Here is a 23,101-nt window from a genome sequence, read left to right on the forward strand (position 1 = left end):
AGGAAAAGAGAAAAGGAAGGAAGAAAGAAAGTGGGAAGAAGAAAGAAAGAAAATGGAAAGAAGGAAGAAATAAAAGAAAGAAGAAGAGGGAGGGAGAAAGGAAAGAAGAATGAAAGGAATGAAGGAAAGAAGGAAAGAGGGAAGGAAAAGAGGGAGGGAAAGGAGGGAGGGAAGGAAGAAATAGAAAGAGAAAAAAGAGAAAAGTAGGGAGGAAAGAAAGGAAGGAGGGAGAAGAAATGCTGGATATACAAAGAGAAAATGAAATTGTCCCTGCTCTACAGAAACTGGCATTCTGTTGAAGAGAACAAAACATAGAAGAAATATACAATAATGTAATGGGGTTTGGTGCATGTTCAAATCACCCAAGAGGGAGCATCTATGGGGGAGATGCTTTGTGGCCCCAGAAATGGGCTTGGTGCTTTGGTCTATTAGATTTGGCCTTTTCACTGCAGGGAGTAGAGTCCCCAGTGAGAGCTAGAGCCATGAGCATCTTCGAATCTAGAATTCCAGGCTGGATGTCAAAGACTGTGCTCCAAGATTCCCATGGTCTGACATGACCTAAGGTGACAGCAGTGAGGGGCAGTCCTCAGATCCTCCCCATCCTTACCACATGGTGTCACCTCACAGGGGTTCATTCCTCCTTCACCCCCGAATGCCTGGGGGGAAAGGGGGCCACCACGCTTTATCAGATAGATTTTACAAAAGTTTGAGCCCTTACAGTCAATAGGAAAAAGCTACTCCAACCACATAGTTGGCCAGCTCAGAATGTCCATGAGCCAAAATCTTACAATATTGATAATAATAACGACAATAATAAATGTTTATTGATTGATGATGATGATGGTAACAAGCAATAATAATAGAGCTTCCAGTTTTCTGCTAGTTTATTTGATCCTCACAACAATCCTATGGAGGTGCTATTATTAACCCTGTTTTACAGATGAGGGGTAAATAAAATGGCACCAGGAGGCGTTAAGTGATTTGTTCAGGGCTACGTAGCTAGGCTGAATTGGAATTAAGGTCTTCCTGACTCCAGGCCCAGCTTTCTATCCACCAAGCCACCTTGCTGCCTCATGGTTCTGTTTGTTGTTCAGTCATTTCAGTTGTGCTCCACTCTTCGTGACCCGATTTGGTGTTTTCTTGGCAAAGATACTCCCAGATGAAAGGAAGATTCACACCGGGGGACCAGCAAGGCCACTTTTCCCAAAGAAAAGAACGACTATGTCTGCTGGCAGTCTGGGAAGTGACCAAACCCCAGACTATTTGTATAAGCACTCAGGCCTAAGGCAGCCTCCCCTCCCAAACCGCAGTCAGGGCTGGTTTCCTCTAAATGCTCATTTACAGCTCATAAATGTTAAGTGTCAGACTAGAAGCCCAGGCAGAGAAATTCTCAGCATGAATCTCCTGCATTTCCAATAGAGCTAGACCTTCATATCTCTTCTGGGCTCTGCATGTTTCTTGCTTTGCTTGGTCCCACAGACACAGAGAGGCTTTGTAGAAAGTTCTTTATTATGGCAAAAATGGGAAAAGTTTCTTTTCACCTCTTTGATTATAGCTGTTTGGTCTTCCTCAGAGCCTTCCCCTGAGTACAAAAGGTACGAGCACCAGTTCCATAACCAGAAGTCTTGGGTTTTAATTATTTACCTCTGGGGGAGTGTCTTAACTTCTTGGGGCTTCAGTTTCCTCCTCTCTAAAATTGCTAGCGTGGCCGGGTCTACCTGGCCTCTTTAATTCCTTTCATCTCCAGATCTATAATCAATCAATTAATAAGAAGTATTTATTAAGCACCTACTGTGTGCTAGGCACTAGGGGTATGGGTATAAAGAACATGCAATCCTTCCTTGCAATGAACTGAAATTCTAACAGGGGAGAGAACATATATGTGTATATATACATACATATATATGTACATATACATGCATAAAAATATACACACGAAGTCATTCATTCATGTCTGAATCTTTGTGACCTCTTTTTGGGGGTGTTCTTGGCAAAGATACTACAGTAGTTTGCCATTTCCTTCTCCAGTGGATTAAGGCAAACAGAGGTTAAGTGACTTGAGCAAGGTCACACAAGTAGTAAGTGTCTGTGACTGGATTTGAATTCAGGTTTTCTTGATTCCAGGACCAGCACTCTATCCACTGAACCATTTAGCTGCCCCCCAACACACACACATGTGCATGTATATGTAGATATACACACATATGTACACATACACATACATGCATGTATATGCACATGTATATACACAGCACACATATTTATATCTAAGTATGTAATATAGACACATACTCATGTGTGTGTGTGTGTATATATACATACATATATATATATATGGAGCATAAATGTCAAGTTAATAAATTCAAATATATACAAGTTGGATTGGGAGAGAGGGTGGGTGGATGATAACAGTTGCCAGGAATGAGGAAAAACTTTAGGCAAGAGAATGATCTTATGACGTCTCTGCCATGTTGACAATGGAGACAGCTAGAAAGGCAAACAGAGTTAAATGACTTGCCCAAAGTCACATAGCTAGTAAGTATCTGAGGCCAGATCTGAATTCAGAATGAGTCTTCCTGACTCCAGGCCTGGCATTCTATCCACCGTGCCACCTAGCCACCCTAAAGGGATGGTTTCAGAGAAACCTGGGGAAGAATTGCATGAACTGATATAAAGCGAAGTAAGCAGAACCAGGAGAACAACGCGTTCAATAACAGCATTGTAAAGAAAAACAACTTTGAAGGACTTAAGAATTCTGATCAATGCAATGACCAAGCGTGATTCTAGAGGAGGCATGATGCGGCGTGCTAACCACCTCTTCACAGAGATGGAATCAAGATCAGGATGCAGATGGAAATACTCACTTTGTAACATGGTCAATGCAAGAATTTGTTTTTAATATTTGTTGCAAGGGCTTTCCTTCCTTCCTTCCTTCCTTCCTCCCTTCCTCCCTCCCTCCCTTCCTTCTTCCTTCCTCGCTTCTTTCTTTCTTTCTTTTTTTCTTTCTTTCTATACCTATAATAGGTAGGACAGGGTAACAAAAAAATAATTAATTAAAGAGGGTAATTGAAGCTTTTTTTAAAAAAATTGTATAAAGAGAACAGAAAAAAAAAGTCCAGAAGGAATCATAGACAAACAGGACAACTTTATAAGTTACATGTGGAATTTATATATACATACATATATTTATATACATATGTTCATACATATATACCTATATTTAAATATGCATATCTATTTTACATATATTTATACACATATACATGCCTATATATTTAAAAACAAACTGGACATTATAGAAATTTGCAGTTTCATGTACAATCCTTTATCTGTTCTATGCAAATCCTTGTCTTATTTGGCATTTGTCAAATTCAGAATAATAATAATAAAAAAAAAAACCACCACTGTGATAATCCCACCTCTGTTCCCAGGAAACATTTATGCCACATTTCGCCTGCCAAAATCTGGCCAAAGCATTTGTTTCATGGACTCAGAGGGCAGAGTACCAAAATAATGTTAACAGACATTGGTTAGTCCTAACCTGGGAACAAAATTGAGGAATCCTTTTCATTCATCCCACTGAGCCATTCCCAAATAAAACTTTGTTTAAAAATAAACTTTGTTTTAAAATGCTGTTGACATTTATGATAAGGACCAGGGCATCAACCCCATTCTTGACATAGTGTGACATTACAGGAGACATTTGTTCTCAGCTCTGGGTTTTTGCCTTAAAGTCACACAGGAGACACTGTGCCCACACTTCCTCAAATTAGTCAGCCTGGCTAAGGTTAGGGAGAAACGGATCAAGCAGGTAAGTCATTGCTTTGCGCTTTCCTAAAGTGAGTCATAAAGAAGGCTCACCCCACCTCAGCTGGGATTCCTTTTATAAATATAGTGGGAGAGCAGACTGGGGGTGTGGTATTGATTAGGAGGGAAGCCAAGCCCGGGATTCTTTGGCGGCAGACCTGCCTGGTCTGCCCACTCAGGTAGGGCCTCCTTTGCTTGGAAACAAAAACACCTGGGCAGAAGAGGAGCTGAGGGAAAAAGATTTTAAAGTCTCTGGCCAGAAATTTATAATGCTTCCTTGAAAGATCTTTCTGTCAATTCAAAGGCCATAGGTAATGTATTGCAGAAGGCGCAGGGTACCTATGGGGGAAATTTAGAATCCCCACTCCCTAGCCTCTCACTAGTGGGTATTTAAAATAGTCTTTACTCCCTCCCTTGTCCAAACCCTGTCCCTAACCAGCCTGTTTTGTTCTTGTTTATATGGGGAATCTGCAAATGGAGCACAAAAGCGCCATCTTATTCAATAAGCATTTATTAAGCACCTACTGTGTACAAAGCATTAGGTTCAGGGGATACAAAGACAAAAATGAAGTCCCTGCCCTCAAGAAACTGACATCCCACTGAGGTACCAATCAAAGAGATAATATTTGTAAAGTGCTTAGAACATTACCAGGTACATAGTAAGTACCATATAAATGTCAGCTAGTAGTAGTAGTAGTAGCAGCAGCAGCAGCAGCAGCACCAATCAAATCCAGCCTCAGACACTTACTAACTGTGTGACCTTTGGCCAGTCATGTAACCTCTGTTGCCTCAGTTTCCTCATTTGTAAAGTGGGTGTAACAACGACACAACTTCCAGAGTTGTTTTGAGAATCAAATGAGATAGATAACTGTAAAGCACTTAGTGCAGTGCTTGACACCAATAAGTATAAATATAACAAAGTGATTTGAGGAAAGAGATCACTAGCAACTGTAGGGCTAGGGCAGGAGCAGTTAGGGAAAGCATCATGGAGGAGCTGGTACCTGCCATAAGCCTTGAAGGAAAAGAAGGATGAGCAGAAACAGAAAAGAAGAAGAATGCCATTTAAGGCATTAGGAGATAGCTTGTACAAATGCACTGGTGAGAAAAGGAACATTGAATTGGGCAAATGATTGATAGACATAGTTAAATGCTAGGTGGCAAGGTGGTACTAGATCCAAGTCAGGGAGATCTGAGTTCAAATCCTTCTGCAGATGGTTACTAGTGTGTGGCCCTGGACAAATTATTTACCTTCACTGTTAGTTTCCTCACCTGAAAAATGAAACGGGTTAGACATGATGGATGCAAATATTCCTGTCAACTCTAAATCTATGATGCTATGACTTGAAATAAGTTGTAACTATAGGTTAAAACCAGATTGTGGAACACCTTGGATGCCAGCATTTTAAGGTTGGTTGTTGAGTCAAGTTGTTAGGAGTAATAAGAGAAACAGTTATTAAAGCAATATTACCCTGATAGAGTTTTGAGACAACCAGTTGCTGAATTTTGTATGTAACAAACTATTACATATGGAAGAGATATGGACATTTTAACTGTTGTATGATTTGGGGGCACATGTAATTTACCTGATTATAGATAGACAATGAGAATTTGATTACTAATCATATACTAAGATGGGGCCATTTACAGAGGGGATCCATAGTTTGAACCCAGAAAGGAAAAAGAAGAGGGGGGAGAGGGAAAGAGGGAGGGGGGGAGAGAGAAAGAGAAAGACAGAGAGAGAGAGAGAGAGAGAGAGAGAGAGAGACAGAGACAGAGAGAGACAGAGAGAGAGAGAGAGATATTTCATTTATGAGCTATATTTTATTCTGGAAGTGATGGATACTACGTTTGCTATTAAGGAGTGAATGTCGCTGAGCAGCAGAATGGTTCAGAAGCAGAGAATCAGAGAGGTCACTCAGCAGATCCTCCAGTTTGGCTGATATGTCTCTTGGAGACAAGAGAGCCAATGAAAGTTTTTGAGCAGGGGAGAAGTCCCTCCTCTTTGATGGGTAGAAAGGAATCAACAAATTATTATTTAGCATCTACCAGGCGCAAACTTTTGTGATAGACCTAGAAAGAATTTGGGAGGAAATTCCATAGCATCACAGATCTAGAACCAGAAGGGGCCTTAGAGAGCATAGAGAGGATTATAGATCCTATGAGAGGTTAAGTAATTTTCCCAAGGTCACACCTTCCCAGGACAGGTGCAGGAATTGAACTCAGTGGCACAGTGGACAGAGCATCAGTCTGGAGTCAGGAAGACTGTCTTCATGAGTTCAAATCTAGCCTCAGACACTGACTAGCTGTGTGACTATGGGCAAGTTGCATAACCCTGTTGACTTCAGTTTCCTCATTTGTAAAATGACTTGGACAAGGAAATGGTAAACACTCTAGTATCTTTGCCAAGAACACCCCAAATGGGGTCACAGAGTAGGACACAATTGAAAAATGACCCAACAACAACAACCTCTGACACCAAAGCCAACGTTCTTTCCACTGTACCACAAAATTTGTCTAAAACGTAAAGTCTGAGAGAGTTGTTTGGGACACAGAGAGGTCAAGTAATTTGCCAAAGCCATATAACTAACTAGTCATGTGTGTCTGGGGGAGAACATGAACTTAGATTTTCCTGATTCCAAGCCTGGTCATGCCAGGAGTTCTTCACTTGGGGGAGTCTATAAACTTGTTTTGTTTTTAAAATGTTTTCAACACATTTGGTTTCCATTGTAATCATAGCCCATGAAATTTGTTTTAAGCATTTAAAAACATGATTCCGAGAAGGGGTCCATGACATGAAAAAGTCTGAGAGCCCCTGCAACCACCCACCATGCAGCTTCTCCACTGGGAGAATAGTGGGGCTTAAAAGATGGGCTCTGAATCAGGGATTAGCTGGAGATCGTTGGACACGTTTCACAGCTCCCTCAATGCAATCCTACATTTTTTCTTTCTCCTGTTCATTTTCAACCACAGCTCACCCTCCATCTGCAGGGCTTATCCAGGATAGGTACTGATGGACTAAGACAGGGCACTACCAGTCTTCATTCTCTTATTTTTCCTTGTATAGCTTGCCAGGATGGTCTTTTTTAAGTGACTATGCATCTTATTGAGGAGGCCTTGTAGCATCCTTGGATTTTGTGCATTCAACACCTCAAGTATGTAATCATGCTCCAATAGAAGCATCTAGAAGAACCCACCATGTATAGGGAATCCTTCTTGAGTTTTGGACATTATTATACACATCCTCCTGGACAATGGAAAACACCTTTGATGGGATCTGATGTGATAAGGGGAGGAAAGCTTTCTTGCACTGGGTGATTTTTATAGTGTTTTGTGAAATTATGCAGATATTGAAAAAGATATGTAGGAAAAAAGTATAGGAAAAAAATTTTAACACGATAAACTCAGATCAGCAAAACTACTTTAAACAGGGATGACAAATGGAAGTAATAGGCTGGATACAAAAAGAGATTATAATCTACACCAGGTTAGCAGCTTGTTTTTGATAGAAACTATGATGGGTTTATGACAGAGCAGGTAGAATAAATACAATCTCTTTCAGTAAATACCTGACTGTTCTGTTATCAATGCTGTCAATCACTGCTGAGTTTTAACAGTTGGCTAAGACTACAAGCTCAGTCTAGTGCCTCCATTCAACCCACAAGCTGCTGCCAGGGCAGAAACAAAGTGATTTACCATTTGATGCCAGGGTGAATTGAGGTGCCACAAGGATATGATTTCATATCTCAAGCCCCCAAACACTTGCCATGATTCAGTGTCATCATGATGAGGATGAGGAAGAAGGACTTCCCCTCCTGCTCCAACATTGAATCAGTCCGTCCTGGTTGAGGGTCATAGTTTTAGAGCTGGCAGGGACCTTCGAGGCTATCTCATCCAAATCCCTCATTTAACATTTAAGGCCCAGAGAGATCAGGGGAAGAATAGAAGAGTCAGTATTTGAAGGCAGATCCTTTGACTCCAAATTCAGGACTCTTTCCACTACACCAGAAAAGGGAGAAATTAATGTGGGCTAGAGGAAATTACTCAGGCTGGCCATGTCTTCACTCCTCTCTGGGCTCCACTCCTGACACTCAGCACTGTCTCTCTCATGCATCCTCACAGTTCCTTCTGCCTTCTTTCTCCACCTCCTCCTTTTCCGCTTCCTTTCTTGATTTGTCCTTCCCTATTAGAATGTAAACTCTTTGAGGGCAGGACTGCTCTTTCTTTCTCCATGTATTTGTACCCCCAGCACTTAGCACAGTATCTGGGACATTGTAAAAGACTAATAAATGCTTGTTGATCTGAACTGACCTGGAGGAGTTAAAGAAAGCTTCTTGGAGCTTGGCATTGAGAGAGGAATAGCATTTAGAAAACTTTGGTTTCTATTTCAAACCAGCAGTATATGAGTGACAGTATCATATAAACCAAATGTGCCAATCATAACAATAATAATAACTCACACTTCTATCACCCTTTACTACAAATTTACAAAGTATTTCCTGTCCAAAATCTGTAAAAGGAAGTTCCTATCTACGGCCCCAGTGACAGTCTTTTGTCATTATGGGACCAAAGCCCTTGGCCCAAAGGTTTCACCTTCTCTGGGATTGGTTGATGGAAAGCTCAGCAACCAGACTTTACTTTTTTGCCTTTTTTTCACTGAGTTGAAATCAGGTTGACCATTCATTTATTTGCATGTAGAGTGCTTGCAGAAGACTCCTTCTCCTAAGTTGCTTTCTCTCTCACTGTTCAAACAGGGAGAACACTGTCTTCTTTGTTATTTTTATTGGAGGGCTAAAGGCTTATGCGATGCTCTTTTATGATTCTCTGGTTTCAATCTGGGTGGTTTAAGCTGCTCCACAGCCCCTTCCCTTTTGTTCCTTCTCATGATGTTGTTAAGTCACTTCCTCTTCCCCCTGGAATTTAAAAACTCCTTTTGATCTAAATAGAATCTTAACACACTGGGCAGAACAACCTCTCTCATCCATTTTGCCTTGCTAATTTCATTGCTTCCAAATTCTTACTTCTTAACTAAATGGACATTTAATTAAGTTCTATGAACACAGTGATAATTTAGTTACAGGAAGTCCTGATTAATGTGAACAATGAATCCCCTGAAGTGGTCACCATTATTTGATTTCACATTGCATGTTTCTATGAGGCTGGAATCAAATATAAGCCAATGTTTCAGGGGATCTGTTATTTACACTAATTGGGATCAAGATTTTTCTCAAACTCTTCAAATGTCTCTTACTCGGAGCCATGAGTACTGGCAGTATATTTATAATAATAGGATTCCTCTAGGCCAGATCTATGAGCTCAGTAATGAGAGTACTCTCTCCAAATTACATCCCATTCAGGCCTTCTTATCCTACATAATTCTTATCCATATTCTCCTAATCCTTGAAGAGACATCCACCAAATGTGATGAGGACCTTCCTCTAAGTCTCTTGACTTTGCATCATACCAAGGGAATATGCACAAAGAGTTCCAAGGAGAAAGGCCACTTGTCTTATGTATTATTTTTCTTGCTGCTTTCACATCTACACGAAATACTAGCAAAAAGAGCCACATGACCAAAGAGCTAGACTTATTTTGGAGAAGATGTGGGTTTCAAATCTGTTTGACACTAAGTAGGTATATGACCATGGGTAAATCACCTAACCTTTTTGGGTCTTGGTTATCTTCATCTTTAAAATGTGGATAGTGATGCCTGTGGCATCTGTCTCACAAGGTTGTTATGAGGCTTAGATAAGATGATATGTGTAAATTTCTATATAAGGGTAGTGGTGGCAGTGGTGATGATGGTGATGATGATGATGATGATGATGATGGTGATGGTGTGATTATTGAGCCCCTGTCAGTGATCTTAGGAGGATCAGAGAGACATTATATAACTAGACACGGGCAGATGTTATCCCTATTTTTAGGAGAGGGTCTGCACACTATTGTCTGGTTAACTTGACTTTCATTCCTGTCAATATTCGTGAGCATAAAATCCAAATCTCATGTATCGTCACAGATTAGAAGGAAACTTGGGTTCTTGAAGGTGATGTTAACAGAGTGCACACAAAGGCAGGTTGTACCAAGCTTGAGAGGTGATCCTGGACTGTATATTCATTCAAGGACAAGTCTCACCAAGCTCTGAGAGACCTATCACCAGGTTGGTCACAAGTTGATAATTTTTTCAGCTGTGGCAACTTCCAAAGATCATCTACTAGATTGTATAAGGATTCTTATCTGCATAAATGGAGGGATCATTGAAGGTAATTACATCTTAAGTCCTTAAAATGTTGTGAGAATTTAGAAAGGAAAGCAGCAAGAACTAAGAGCAAGCATGGGTTGATTAAAAACAAGCCTCACAATTGACAGAGAGAGGATATAGATTTAAGGTGTAGGAACAATATATATGTTTGCATATAGGTCATGAGAAAATTTGTTTTGCTTGATTTGAGCAAGAAATTTGTTTTTCTTTTCTCTTTTTTTCACTAGGGTAGGAATGGGGAAGAAGGGAGAGAAAATGCGTTTCTGCTTATTATAAAAACACTTAAAAATAGAGATTGGGGGGTGTTACATAGGTGGAATGCTGCATGAACTTTCAGATGAAACTATTTTGCCTAATTGCTTTCACAGAGTAGAGGTAATTTGGAAATGTTAAAGCAAAATAAAAAATAGGTCATGGGATACTAACCTCATGTCCTTTTTGGACAAAGTTACTAGATTGGTCAATCAGGGAAATTGTATAGATAGATTACTCCTAGATTTCAGCAAATAATTTGACCAAGTTTTTCATTATAGCCAAATTAGAAAGATATGAGCTGGGTGACAGAAGAGTTAGGTTGATTCAGAATTGAGTGAATGACCAGTTTCAAGAGTACACATTAATGGGTTGATATCAGCCTGTGGGAAGGTCTCTAGTGAAGTACTCCATGTAGTTCATAGGATCATAGATTTGTTGCTAGAAGGTGCCTTAGAGGTCACTGAATCCAATCCCTACCAAGTCATTGATAAAGACGTTAAACAGCATAAGGCCAAGTGCTGGGACTCCTGGGATACTACACTGAAGATCTCTCGCCACATTGAGATTGAACTGGGCAGCTAGGTGGTGCGGCAGATAGAGTGCCAGGCCTGGAGTTAGGAAGACTCATCTTCCTGAGTTCAAATCTGGCCAAAGACAATTACTAGCTGTGTGACCCTGGGCAAGTCAGTGTTTGCCTCAGTTTCCACATATGTAAAATGAACTGGAGAAGGAAATGGCAAACCATTCCAGTATCTTTGCCAAGAAAACCCCAAATGGGGTCATGAAGAGTTAGACATGACTAAAATGACTGAACAGCAACTATATATAGATAATAGATAGGCAGATAGACAGAGATACATCTATCTATATATATTTATGTAGTCATACACATACTCATATATATATGTATGTATATATATGTATATGTGTACACACACACACACAAACACACATATTCCCACAGACGTACTTGTTTTCCCTGGTAGAATGGAAACTCCTTGAAGGCAGCAACTTTTACATTTTTGTCTTTGGGTCCCCAGCATTTAATACAGTACTTAGCACATAACCATAGTAAAGTGCTTGTTGGTTGACTGCCTAAAGGTGTTGTGAAGGTTGGGGAAAATATCTCCTTTTGCAACCTTTATCTTCCCACTTTTTGCAAAGACCTACAGTGTTATCATAAAACTTTCTTTGCTCAGCCATTCCTTCCTTATCTCTAAATGGGACCCAGTTCAGAGCCCACTCCTGCTGACTCAGAGATTCCATTAAGAGTTGCAGTTTTTGCACCTCAGAAGAATCATTTCTCAAGGAACAAGCTGCTCCTGCTTCCACGGCCTGCCTGGCCTTGCGTGTTATTTGGGTTGGCACCATTCAGAGAGAATGATGAAAGCTGAGCCTGAAAATCACAGGACAGATGAAAAAGACAAACACAGCAGAGTTTCATCATTTTTTTGGCTTTCCATTTTATTCTTTAAGGATGCAAAGAGCATGATTTGGCCAGCAATTTCATTGTCCTCCAAGACAAGTGGACCACATTTTAACTTTCACATTCCAAGGTTTAGTCTGATGAGGTTAGTTGCTAAAACTCAGTTTCATGAAAACAGGATGACCCCTTATGTTAGTTTTTCTCCATTAAAAGAAAAAAAAGAACAATCCAGAAGCTTTCTTATGATTTTTTGAGCCTTTTTCTACTCTTAGAGTTCTCAGACTTGAACTGGGTTACCTGGATCTCTATTCACAGAAAGTCCTTTTCTGGGAGTGGGAGGACCCCCAAACCTTGAAGAGACTTTTTCAAGACTCTCCCCTGGAGATTGGTGGAATGGAAACAAAAAAAACTTTAAAAGACACCATTAAGTTACTGGAACATAAACATTACAATGCATACATATAAGCACATAATCCTTTAGGACTCTCCTCCCCTTTACCTATATAACCACTTCCTCTGACAGTGCTTTCTTCCTTCCTCCCTTCCAGAGTTTCTATGATCTCTCCCCTCCCCCTTTTCAGGCAACCCCTATTCTATCTAAGGCTGGTAGGTTCCCTTGAAATCCTCTCAACCATCTGCATTTCAGTCCCCCCCCTCCAACTGAGATTGTGGGGGAACTGAAAGAAAAGTCCAAGGCAGGAACAGCCTCAGCCACTTTTTTGGAATTTACCTTTCAATTCACTTTCCTTCCCTCTTAGAAGGAACAGGATCAGGAATGCTGACCTCAAAAATCCCACTTCTGACAACAAAAACAGTAGTGACAATTTTTTTTAGGGACCCAAGAGGGTCATCACTCACCAATATGGGTTCTTGAGGTCTGGGTGACATAATAGCAGTGTGGAGTCAAGTGATGCAAATAGCTGTTTATTCTGGCTGGCAAGTACAGATTTCAAGATGGATGGCAATCTACCCCAGCACGACATAAGAGTCTCATTACATACAGATTTTTAGGGTAACATCCTTAACTTAAACATTATTCAAAGTAACATTCTGTGAAACAAAGAAAAGAAAAATGGCTTTTCATAAAGCACAGGTGATTATATAAAAAGAATAGTATACTTGGAGAAGAATGTGTATTCTTAACTATAGCTGATAGATAGTCTCACTTAAATTTATTTTTTTAAAAATCTGCCTGTTTGATCAGAAGGGAGGAGAAATTTCCTAGGACTCTGGAATCCTCCACCTTCAGTAGCTAAGAAGTGAGAATGAGACAGTGAAGGACACAGCTATAATAGCTGTTGATGTAAATTCACATGCCTAGGGTTCATATAGGAGGGGAAGGTGTCTTTGTCTACCTCTCCCACAATTTCTCCCTTTGATTTTTCCTTGGAAGTGTCATCACATCAGGACTATTCAATGTACAGGTTCACAATTTAGCTGTTTATAACAGCAAAATAGGATACTTAGTCCAAAAAGCATATGGTGGTGATGAAATAAAAATGTGGGGAAGAAATCCACAAAATCCATAACATTTTTTAAAATATTGAATAGTCAACAATTGTACTATAATAAATGTGGGAATAAAAGCAAGGTGTACAAACTAGGTCTTAAACCTTCCAAAAAGAGGGAACGGACAATAAAGATATATTCAGAAGAACAAAAAGAAACAAGGAATGCATATTAACATCCATTTAGAAAAATGGTTCCTTGTTTCATCTTAGGTTTAATTGTGTGCTTTATGACGTCTGCTTCTGGGAGACATTTTGCTTTGGAAATTCTAGGTCAAAGGCATCTGTCCTTGATCAATGTCCACAAATTGTCCAGCTTGATCTACTCAAATTCAGAGACATGCAACCCTGAATAAAAATCTTGAAATCTTTAACTTGGCTGTTTATTGACAGAATGTGAAATGGGCCTTTTCACCTTGTTACCAGGGCAGGTTTGTGGAGGTATTTTCTTGGCCACATCCAGATGCAAGTCAATTGTGGAGATTCTCTAGGCAGTGATATTAAAGCCTATTAGTGATAAGACAGTGTAATTGAGTAGCTGGAATCTAATCAGCAATTAGTTGACATGGTGAAAACTGATTTTGGGGGGGAAAAATGAGAGATAGGAAGAACATTGAAGTAGTTCATAGTTCATATAAAAGTTCATATAACACTTGATCTTTCCGTCTTTACCTGAATCCCATACATGATATAAATAGTGCTATCTATAGGCTAGAGGAAGAATCTTTTTTTAAAAAAAGGACAATTGAGGCCCTTGATGCCTTTCCTTCTCTTAATATTATCAGAGAGCAAGACCTCAAAAGGGGGTGGGGGTGGGAAATGATTTAAAAGTTTCTTTACAACTTCTAAAACAATTTTATATATAAAATTCTCAATCCAATTTGAGAATTTATAGACAATTACTAAAATATAGTCAAAGCCTATATATCGGGCAATTTTCTTACAAAATTAATAAAAAAATCACATTCTGGAATTTCACATAGACATGAATATATGATACTTCTCTTTAAACCTCCAAACTAACATCTCCATCTCTCAAGGCATTGTGTATTAACCCCTTACAGCAAAAGTAGGTCTTTAAGATTGAAGTCAAGCTATAATCTCAATACGTACTATTCCAGGTATAATTTCATAGCTTCATAATCATGTAATCATATAAATTACTTCTATACTACAAGCAAACATATAACTTCCCCTCCACTTTGGCTATGTTTGTGATGGGGGTGTTTCTTAGTAAACCAATTCTTTTTTTCAGAATTTCACAATATTTAGCAATTTCTTTCACAGGGCCACTAAGATTTTGTGACCTTGCTCAACTAGAAGGTCCCAAGGAACCTGGCAAGTTTACAGATAAAGTCTTCTTTTTCATACTTTTTCTACATAGTAGGTAATTATCATTTTTCCTTTTAAAGAAAAATACACCTAATTAAAAATGTGATAGGTTTTACCATTACAATGAGAGATTCTAATAACTTAATAATTTTCACAGCATTCAAATCAAAAGAGGAGTTAATTTCCTAATGATATAATCACTTCAATTTCTTAATAACATTTCTTATACAATGGTTTCCCAAAATTCACAATATAAGAAAAATTAGAAACCTAATAATAACATAAACAATATTATATATTTAAAACATGAAACAAAACTTAATTCCAGTCAAATGATATTGATTCAGGTGAATGCATCTCTGAATTATCTTAAATAAAACAAAAGATACTTCATTCATCTTACAGATTTTGGCATTCTGTACTGATTATATTCAAGACATGCATAAAGTAATTTTGGTCCAATTATGCTTTTAACAAAACTTATTTTTGTGATTTCTAAACATATTGCCTTAATACTCAATATTAAGAATATTTTCCATTAAGGCCAGATCTACATCACAATTAGCCTAATTAGAGCACACGTACCACTTTAAATGAGACTAGAATAAGTTCAATTGCATCTGGATCTAAAGTTGCACATGGCATCATACAGTATCTCAATTTTCCCAAGGGCCATTTATTGCCAACGCTTCAAATTATAGGGCCTACTATTTTCAGTTAGCCTACTGCCAAAGATCTGATGTGGCAGTCCTGTATTCTCAGCCCCCTCTTTTAGGGTCCATGATGATCATCTGAAACATGGAAATTACAAACATAATCTCTGTTGCATAGCAAAGAAATTATGAATGTGTGTTCTTCACTTAAGGCCTAAAATACATATTCTCCTAATGGTCCTTCAAGGACAGAATTTTGGTATGCTACACTGAAAAAATTCCATGCTGCAAATTTATTTCTATACTTTTTCATTTGGTAAATGTTGTAACTAGATAGAATTCTATAAATTTAAAATTATATTCATAGTTCCAGCTAGTTTTCCATATCAAAAAGATTATCCAATTCAGTGAAATACAGTTCAGACATCATGAAGAATCTCAGAATTAATTCTAATGTCGTTTCTCCAAATAATGCTCAGATGTTTACAAATTTACAGGCATAAAAAGTTTCTTGTATCCTTATCTCAATGAGATAAAAAGTGTTCTTCAATTTTCCATCAGTCCTAACTCTTCTTTTACACTTGTCTGCTAAGTGAGTTTGACATTCACACTGTGTCAGTGCAGATGGATTCCAACTTTCTTTATCTTTCCACCCATTCTCCTCTTAGCTCTACTCATTTAAATTTTCTCTCACTTTTTACATTTTCTCAAAATTGTCCCTCTCTTTTTTCATATTCTGATTTGACACTTCACTTTATTTTGCTACTTTCTCAGTTCCTCTAGTCTTTATCTCCCAATCATATCTCAACCTACCTACAGAACTAATCTTCTCCTGAATTTCTCCTTTGCAAATTAGCTCAAGTTGCTTTTTTTTTAAATACAAAATGAATTAATTGCAATGACTTTGTTTTGGGGGTTCTTAAGAGCTTACAAATGAATGGTTTCTTACAATTTCTTTTAGGAGACTTTGGTTCTAGAATACCTAAACAATTAAATTCTGTTATATCATTCATAGAAGAAAATACAGCAGTTAAAATAGGAAGCCATGGGACAGTTAGGTGGTACAGTGAATAGAGCACTGGCCCTGGAGTCAGGAGGACCTGAGTTCAAATCCGGCCTCAGACACTTGACACACTTACTAGTGGGGTGACCTTGGGCAAGTCACTTAACCCCAATTGCCCTGCCTTTCCCCCCTACCAAAAAATAAAATAAAATAAGAAGCCACCACGTGGCATGCATCTTTTCATCCCACCAGTAGTACCTCACATGAATTCTCCTCTTTCCTCCTCTGTTTTTTCACTTGGCTGGTAGCTTCAGAAGCAGCCTCAGGTTATCTCAAGGTATCTGCCCACGAGGGTCAACACTCCCCCTGACCATAACATTTGAGGGCTTATTTTGTGCACTCGATCCAGGCACAAAATCTTCTGGCTACAATTCTAAAGATTATTCCTCCTCTGAGACTAAAGGGAAAAGGAATGAGCTGATGGATTTTTCAAAGATGGTCTCCATATTTTGGTCAAGGTCATCTGCTGATAGTGAAGGGAGGAGAGTTAGGAACTCAGAGAGGAGACGGTATGGAACAGCTGTGGGGATTGTAAGAAAAAAGTCAATGCCAGGTGATCGAAACGGAATCCATGCAGCAGTGACGACCTGGCTGAAGTCAACAAAGTCAGCAAAATTTCATGATATCCCTTACTGTTTTCAACAGCTTGAGAATAGAAACAGGGAGGTGGATGGCAGGAATTACTTGGGATGAGGTTTAGACTTTTAGGTGGAGACTGTACAGCTTCCTGTATTCAGAAAATGAAATAACATGTTCCTTCCAGGTCCTCAGTAAAACTACAAAGACACTCACATCAAGAAGAAAGCCTAGAGTTAGCAGAATGAACAGAAAAGAAATGGAAGACCGACCTTTAATGAATGCCAGTACTTTGAAAGATACTCATCTCCTTCTACGTCATCCAAGAACCATAGATCTGGAAAGATTTCAAGAGGTCCTACGGTTCTTCCAGGAAGAGATGAAGTAATAGCATCACCTAAAAGACGCTTGTTGAGCCTATTTCTCAGAATCACCCAGGACAGGGATTCCACAGGCTCGGGCCTGTCTGATGGCTGGACTGTGCATCTTCTGGCATTTGGATGATTCAGTGCTCACTTTAGGCGTATTTGGACAATCCCATCTGTCTCTGCTTTTCTATTTCCTATTCCCTCTCCCTGCTTTCGGCTTCGTTTTGCTATGGTTTCATATCAAGTTTAAATCATTAAATGCGTCAGATTTCCAGGTCTTTGAGCATTTGGAAGAGATGGCATCATCAGATCCCACAGATCTTGAGCTGGAAGGCACCTCAGAGGCCATTTAGTCCAACCCCTTTGTTTTACATATGAGGAAGTTGAGGCCAGGAGAGACCAAGTCACTTATCCAAGGTCACCCGGATAGAAAGCAGTGGAGGCACGATTTGCTCCCAGGTCCTCTGACTCCGGAGCCGGTGCCCTTTCCGTGTCACGCTGTGAAAGCGAAGCTTCTCAAGAAACATTCTTTTTCCCCCCCTCAGGAAACTTGTTCTTGTATCAAACACAAATCTCCATTAAATTTTATCCTATGACTGCCGAGTTTTTCAGTTCTAATTCTATATTATTACTGTTCTTCAGTTGTTTTTCAGTTATGCCCAACTCTTTGTGACCCCATTTGGGAATCTCTTGGCAAAGATGCTGGAGAGGTTTGTCATTTCCTCCTCCCGCTCATTTTACAGATGAAGAAACTGAGGCAATCAGGGTTAAGTGACTTGCCCAGGGTCACACAGCTACCAAGTATCTCAGGCCAGATTTGAACTCAGGAAGATGAGTCTTCCTGACTTCAGGCCCGGTGATCTATGCACTATGGAGCCACCAAGTTGCCCTTTAATCCCATGCTTCAGGGGAATGGCAATGGGTGACTTACTGTTTATAAAGTACTCCATGCATATCCTCTCACGTTAGCCTTATAACAACTCTGTGAAGTCAGAAATACAGGCATTATTATCCTTCAGAGGATGAAGTGATTTTCTAGTGTCCCACAACCCGAGGCAGAAGTAGGATTTGAAACTAGGCCTTCTGGCTCCAAGTCCAGCATTCTGTCTATTCCACAATGGATGGAATGTTGGAGTTCCAAAGACCTGGCTCCAAATCCCGCTTCAGGCACTTATCACCTGTGTGACTTTGGACAGATTGCTTAGCCTCTCTGAGCCTCAGTTTCCCCATTGGTAAAAGGGAGATAATAATAGCCCCTAGCTCACAGGGTCTTTGTGAGGCTAAAGTGAGATAATGTGTATAAAGTACTTTGCAAACTTTAAAGCACTATATAAATGTGATTTAAATTCTTTTAAATAATTTTGTTCCCAATTAGAGTTGTTATTCAGAATGGTTTTTATTCAGATTGGAAGGGATATACTTTAGGGGATCATAAGAGCTTGTTTAGGTCAACAATGAATAAATGAATGTATATGATACCTGCTATATGCCCAGCATAATACAGAAGTAAAACTTAGAATCTCTGTCTCCAAGAAGTTAATTTAAATTTCATAAATAAGTAAATTTTAATTTGAAAATTAAATTTAAATGTTAATTTTAAAAAGTTTTTTTTTTTTTACTCAAGTTCAACCTTTTCATTTTAAACACAAAGAGGCAAAGGCCCAGAGAGGTTAAGTGATTTATTTAAAGTGACACATGTAGTAAGAGGCAGAGCTAAGACCAGCACTCATTAGAACATAGTTTTCCTGGTTCTTAATCTAGTCAGTCACCTTTCTGCTGCCTTGTACCATCTCCATTACTCACTCAGACTTGCCTTTACCTCTGAGTTTCAAAAAGACCTGAGCCTAAAAGGGCCAGGGTCTCCCATTGCATCCTGGGCCATCTCCTATCGTCCTGGTGAATATCAAGCCACTGGAGCCAGATGGCTCTGGAAGAGAAAGTGAGGCTGGTGACCTTACACAGCCCTCCCTCACTCAAATCAAAGTCAACTGCCAGTCATGTCATCAGTTCCCCGATGTCATGGTCCTCTTTGAAAACAAAGAACAAACACACACATGGGCTAAAGATGAAGGTTTAACCAATAGAGTGGATCTGAGATATCCAGAGATACCCTATGGGCCTCATCCCAGGTTTGGACTGGCTCCCATATGAAGACCTCATGCAGGAAATGAAATGTGGTTTTCTCTTAGTCAACTAAGAGTCCATACTGGAGCAGGAAATGGAGCCCAGGTATCCTAACTTCCAAGTCAGGGTACTATGCCAACACTCAACCTACTATCTATCTATACTAGGAAATAATGCAAAGGAAAATGGAGATGCTTAAGTATTGTTAGATTAAGAAAAAAAAGAAAAGAAAGAGACTTGAGTTCTGCAAGCTAAGACAGCAATAAGATAGTCAATAGAAACCCTATAGAGAGGGAGGGGAGAATGTTAAGATCCCCCATAGAATAATAATAACATACACTTATATAGAGATCTTGAAGGTTTACAAAACATTTTACATAGATATCTCATTTGATCCTTCCAGTAATCCTATGAAGCAGACACTATAATTCCCCCTATTTTACGGGTGAGGAAACAGGCTCAGAGAGACTAAATGACTTGCTTGGGTCATCCAATTAGTAGGAGATTACAGTAAGATTTGAACCCAAGTGTGCCTGATTTTAAGTCCAGTACTCTCCCCCTGGCCAGGAGTATATGGTGGTAAATATTTAACATCCTGGCTCTCTGAAAAAAAAATAGCATGAATGACACACTTTTAAGTTTAATCAGCATTATTAACATTTTCTTCATCACCTACTGAACTCTAAACAATTAACGAAACGAAAAATCAAGCCCTTATTTGTAGCATTTGCTGACTCCTCAGGTGTGAATAGGTACACAAAAAAGTTCCCAAATAATTAGCTTTCCCAAGCTGGGCCAGGTAATCAATGGTCAATCAACACAAATGTATTCAGCACCCACTTTGTGCCAGCAATTATGCTAGGAATTGGTAATTTAATGCCAACAGAAAAACAGTCCTTATTAAACTGGAAGAGTTTGTGTTGTTTCAGAGTGGTCCCTGAAGGTAAAGGACTTTTTTAGTAAATATTTTCTTCAAAAAAATTGAATTGAATACCAGACTTCAGTGACCCTGGTTTAGGAAAATGATACCATTATCAGTAGTACAAAGCAGGTACTATAAACATCGATAACTTCCTCATACATCACTACTCCAACTGGAGATATTATGAACCTCCACACTGATCTGAGACAATTTGAATCCGAACCAAAGTCAGTAAAAGATTATTAACACATGATAGTAAGACTGAGTCACTTCCCTAATTACAAGGAACCTGGCTTCCTTTCCTACCAAGCCCAGGAAGGTGAAGGTGGCAGCCTCGCTCTTATTATAATTGACTTCTTGGCACAAATGGCACTCCTATCTTTTCAAAAAAGGCAATTACATATCTTTCATGCCTTCGCATAGATATGACTGGGATGTTTGCCTCAGAATTAGTTGATAACAGGATATGGGGCAGTGAGGTCACCGCAGAGGTGAATGAGCCACCCTGAAAAGAAGTCAGACTCTTCTTGACGGAGAAGCAGTTCCTACACCACAAGAAAGGCATGAGTGGATCACCAAAGCCTACAGGAGGAAGTGGCCTGGAATCTTAGGCAATGAGGGATTTCACTTCTTTCCCTTCAGTGATCTAGAGGCCATGGGATATAGTGAGAAGAATGAGGGACTGGGAGACAGAATAGACTTGGATTCAGTTCCAATATCCAAAATCTACCATTTTTGTGACCTTGGGCAAGGCAGTTAACCTTTGAACCTTCAGCCCCCTCATCTAAAATGGACTAATCCCAGTAGCAGCTCCTTCACAGGGCTGTTTCAAGACTCAGATAAAATAATTAATCAACACGGATGTATTTTGTGCTTGGCATTGTGCTGGGCCCGGGGGATGCAAAGGCAAGGAATTCACACTCTGTAAACTGATCAGTAAATGTCCCTATTATCTGGCCTTCTGAGGACAGTGTCTTGTCATGCAAAAAAACATTCTTCTTCCTCTTCATTTCCCTCTTTCTCCTCCTCCTTCTAGGACACAAGCAGTGGCCATTCATGGCCCAGAACCGATATTAATCAGCTCAGACGCTTTAATCTACTCTGCTTTTCTGACCCGAGCTGGCTCATCTTTCCTTAGGCAGCCTTCCGGCGAGTCATTTCCAAAGTTTGTCATATTGGTGCTGGACCTAGTGAGGACACCTGATGGGCTTTAGGCCTTCAGCAGCTCAGAACTCCCAAACTTAAGAAATTCCTCAGCCTTAGCCTCCCTCACAGCAGAAACTACGAGCCTACGCCATGACAGGCTTGCCATATTGTCTTAACTGGGCTCAACAAAGTGGCACATGTGAAGACAAGGGAGTTGTGCCCAACTGGATCAACACTATGTCTTTGCTGGATATCTTTTCCATGGTATTGTTAAGTAAACTTATTTCTGTTCAGTGTTAAATTACCTCAACAACAATAAACTGGTAAATGTTTAACATTTGGCTTTTGGAGGTGGGGGGGGCAGGAATGCATACAGGACACACTTTTAAGTTAAGTTAATAATTTGCATTACATTTACTTCTTCAGTTTAGACAATCAACAAAATAATGAATCAAGCTCTGATTTGTAACATTTGCTGATTTCCAACAAGTAAATGCTCACACTGAAAATTTAACAATAGGCTTTCTTGAGTCTGTTTGAACTGGTTCCTACATGCTCCTGTCCAATAGTATCTCATTGTGTTCCAATCCCAAACCTGAGGGACCTGATTGGCCTGAATCAGGCCAATCCCCAAAAGAAAGATGATGAGATCACTAAGAAAGAGAGTATAGAGAAGGAAGGCCCGGGACCAAATCAAGATGCAAACAGGGCAGGACATAATGGGTGATCCAGCAAAGGAGCTAAGAAAGAAAGACATGGAGAAGGAAAATGAAGAGAGCACAGTATCATGAAAACCCAGGGAGGAGACGGTGTCTAGGAGGAGTTAATAATCCAGAGGTTCACAGCCGCAAAGAATCTGAACTGGTCATGGGGCAAGAATGAGGAATTACTCATGGACATGCTGGGGGCTCTAATGATATCCTCAAGAGAACATCGAGAGAACACAAGGAAGGCCCCTGGCAGATTGAGTGGACTTCCTGTGCCAAACTTAGGAGAGGACATAGAGAAGAGTCTCACAGGGTGGGCAAGCATGGATGGGGTGAGTGCTGCATCATTAAAGGAAACTTCAACACTTTTCAGATTACCACCACACTGGAATATTGGAGCACTACCCATTCAATACTGTTGTTGTGTGTGTAAATAACATAAGCTATATAAAACATCTTGAAGTCAGAAAGTGTTATACCAACTTAAGCTATCATTCCTATTATTATTATTATAGGAAGTGTGGAGCCATTGACCTGGATTAAAGGCTGGCCTGTGACACAACCTGGCTGTGTGATCTTAGACAAATTACTTAACCTCTCAGTGCTGTAGGCAGCATTCTAAGACTATACACTGCAGAAAAGGTGCTGACCTTCATCGGTAGAAGGAATTTCCTCACCAGAGAACGTCTTCTTCCAATGAAATCTCAGTCCCATCTCTATCTTGCTAATAAAAGCTGTAAAAATTGTGAGGACACACATGCCTCTTTTGAATCCTCCTGACATCTGTTTAAAAGCAGTCGGTCCTACTCATCTAAGTACTTCTCAACATTCATTCAGTTGGTCAATAAACATTTATTAAGCACCTACTATACACCAAGCACTGTGCTAAGATCTAAGAATGCAAAGAAAGGTAATAGACAGTTCTTGCTCTCCAGGAGATCATAATCAGGGTGGG

At 39.7% G+C, this 23,101-nt stretch overlaps 1 long non-coding RNA gene across 1 annotated transcript; it reads left to right on the plus strand.

Moving 5' to 3' along the window:
• The first annotated feature begins 3,702 nt into the window (after positions 1-3,702).
• Positions 3,703-17,843, plus strand: LOC118855970. The gene is made up of 2 exons (XR_005010826.1): positions 3,703-3,811; positions 17,067-17,843. It is a non-coding gene; the product is annotated as an uncharacterized LOC118855970 (long non-coding RNA).
• Positions 17,844-23,101: the final 5,258 nt, after the last annotated feature.

This window comes from Trichosurus vulpecula, chromosome 7 (genome assembly GCF_011100635.1).
Source record: "Trichosurus vulpecula isolate mTriVul1 chromosome 7, mTriVul1.pri, whole genome shotgun sequence".
Classification (NCBI taxonomy): domain Eukaryota; kingdom Metazoa; phylum Chordata; class Mammalia; order Diprotodontia; family Phalangeridae; genus Trichosurus; species Trichosurus vulpecula.